Source organism: Panthera onca, chromosome A1 (assembly GCF_046562875.1).
Source record: "Panthera onca isolate mPanOnc1 chromosome A1, mPanOnc1 haplotype 2, whole genome shotgun sequence".
Classification (NCBI taxonomy): Eukaryota; Metazoa; Chordata; class Mammalia; order Carnivora; family Felidae; genus Panthera; species Panthera onca.
The window spans coordinates 238,459,715-238,463,159 of NC_138339.1; positions in this window are offsets into that span (position 1 = coordinate 238,459,715).

Below are 3,445 nucleotides of genomic sequence, written 5' to 3' on the forward strand. Positions count from 1 at the left end.
TTTAGATTTAATCCATGATCCGTTTTGAGGTAATTTTTTTTTAATTAAAAAATAATTTTTTTTAATGTTTATTTTTGAGAGAGAGAGACAGCATGAGCAGGGGAGGGGCAGAGAGAGAGAGAGAGAGAGAGAGAGAGAGAGAGGGAGACCCAGAATATGAAGCAGGCTCCAGGCTCTGAGCTGTCAGCACAGAGCCCGACGCGGGGCTTGAACTCACTAGCCATGAGATCATGACCTGAGTCGAAGTCGGACGCTCAACGAACTGAGCCACCCAGCCGTCCCTTAAAATTTCTATTAATGTTTTTATTTACTTTTGAGAGAAAGAGAGAGAGAACAAACGGGGGGAGGGGGCAGAGAGAGAAGGAGACACATAATCTGAAGCAGGCCCCAGGCTCTGAGCTGTCAGCACGGAGCCCATCGTGGGGCTCGAACTCACAGATGGTGAGATCACGACCTGAGCCGAAGTCAGATGCTTAACCGACGGAGCCAGCCAGGTGCCCCTGAAGTAATTTTTGTATCTAGCATTAGACACAGACTGAGGTCATCTTTTGCATATGAATACTCATTTGTTCCAGCACCAGGTTTTAGAAAAGATTATCCTTTCTTCACTGCATTTCCTGTGTGTATCTGTTAAAAATTAATAAATTACATACGTGTGGCCTATTTATGAACTTTCCATTTTATTTGTCTTTATGTCAACACCACACCCTCTTAATTACTGAAGCTCTACATTAAGTCTTGAAATCAGGGAGTATTAAATCCTCCAACTTTCTGTATTTCAAAATTGTTTTTGCTATTCTAGGTCCTTTGAATTTTCATGAATTTTAGAGTTAGCTAGTCAATTTCTACAAAATAAGAAAAAAACCTATTGGGACATAAAATGGGATTACATTGAAACTATAGATTACTTTTGGTAAAATTGCCATAGTTACCTTAAGACTCTTCTGACTAATGTGCACAGAATATCTCCATTTCTTTAGGATTTGACTTTCCTCAAACACTTTATAGTTTTCACTGTACTGGTATTGTACAATTTTTTCAGACTTTTTCTAATTATTATTTTTAAGAAAATGTTTATTTTCGAGAGAGAGTGCAAGCAGTGGAGGGGCAGAGAGAGAGGGAGACACAGAATCCGAAGCAGGCTCTAGGCTCTGGGCTGTCAGCACAGAGCCCAACGCGGGGCTCAAACCCACAGACGGTGAGATCATGACCTGAGCCAAAGTCAGACACTTAACTGACTGAGCCACCCAGGTGCCCCAACATTAAAACAAATTTTAATTACCCTAATTAAACGATAAAGTACCCTCCATATAGGGATCCAAGGTATTAGGAGTAATACAAATGTCCACAGACTTGTTAATTCTTTTAACCACTTTCCACCTCCGCCATCCAAATTCAGTGCTTAGCTGGATTATTTTGATAGCTACCAGGTTTTTCTATTCCTAGTCATTTCTTCCACTAACCCATTCTCCACAATGCTCTCCATTATTTAACGAATCAAGCATTTTTCATGGCTCCCCATTACTTACAGGATAAAAGCCAAACTTCTTAAAGTGTCCTACAGGAACTTTCATCTTCTGGTCCTGCTTACATCCTCAGCCTGTCGGTCACTTCTCCTCCCCCACTCCCAAGTAGCCTACATTGCAACCACTGGCAATTCTATGACTCATCATTAGACTGTTACTTTTGCCTTTACTTCCTGCCACACGCTTGCCAGGCAAATTAAGCATCCGTTCGAAGATCGTCTCAAGTTTTTCCGGACTGTTCAGGGAAGGTTGATAAACGGCCCTTTCGCTGGACTCTTATTACACCTTGTATCCGTGAAGTGAGTCATCACGCCGTATTACTTATGCTGTGCATTTCATCCGGTGAGACAGTGAGCTCCTTGAGGTTAATATTCGCGAGGTGGACAACCGGATGACACAGAGCCCTAGGAGCTCTATTACAGATCCAAGCCAGCGACTGTTCAGAAGGCACAGGTTGGCACAGGTATACTCAACTAGGCATGTAACTATAATCAGCTGAGGGCAAGGAGCTCTGTTGTTAAGGAAAGATGAACTCTAGGATGGCTATGGTGTTAACATTTGTAGCCTCGCGGGGAAAAAAATCAAATGTTTCAACAGCATCGCTTTGGCCAAGAAGTGATTAAAACACAGCTGTGACCTTGTATTTATAGCAGTTAGTGTACTATATTAAAATGCGTACGATCTTTAGATAAACCTAGTCCTGAATTCTAGTTTTACCGTTTGTTAGCCGTGTGAACGTGACAGTGTTGCTGACATTTGAGCTTCAGTTTCTAACCTGTACAGTGGAGACGACTACTTCACGAGACTGTTTTACAACTGCAATGATTATACATAAAAATCTCTCCTCTCATGAACTGCCTTCTATTTCTTCAGACCCAAGATTCTAGCATCTTTTTCCTTCTCTGAGATTCACCTTAACCATTCCTTTTTCAAACTCCAAAGTTTCTGAGTTACACAGAGATCGAAGCAACAGAAGTAGGTACATTTTTTTTTTTTTTTGAGAGACAGAGTGTCTGCGAGAGGGAGAGGGGCAGAAAGAGAGGGGGAGAGAGAGAGAATCCCAAGCAGGCTCTGTGCTGTTCAGCACAAAGCCTGATGTGGGGCTCAATCTCAGGAACCGTTAGATCACGACCTGAGCTGAAATCAAGAGCCAGACGCTTAACTGCCCAGGCGCTTAGTTAACGATTTTATGTGAAATGGTTACAGTTCTAAGGTCCCCTGAGCCCCCTTCCTTCACCTTTCTCCTAAACAGCATTGGCTGTCACCATTTCCAGGAATGAAAAGAGATGGTCACAGATATTAACTTGCTCATAGGAACCAGAGACATTTTTGTGAGCTATAAAAAGCATTCAATAAGTATACACCACAGAATATGACCTATCAATAACAGAGTTCAGCTTGGTTAAATATTCAACTATCATGCGGCAGGCATTTTTTAGGTGCAATGAATCAAAAAAGTAATAATAATGTCTGCACCACAGCCTACACATCCCAACGGCAGATAATTAAATGTGAACCATGAATCATTCATTAATGAAGAAAACAGTCAATGCTGGCAAATGAGATTCACACTCTCATACATTGGTCTTGCTGTTTTACAATTTTTCTGGAAAGCCATTGGCAATATGCATCATAACCTTTAAATGTTAGTTTTTAACTCAAGATTCTATTTACCCCTATAGATTCAGTATGTGTTCAAAAAGCATATAAAGACGACAAGAAAAATATATATAAAAGATGATTATTTCATCTCTGGGCAATGGGACTGAATTCTTTTTCTTCCGTATTTTGAAAATGTTGTCAAATATAAACACAGCAGTTGAGATATCGAGATTATACAGAAATTGAAACCCAAGTCACATTCATTACTGGGAACGGATTTTGGACGAGTTTTCTTCACATGTAAAATATACAGGGTA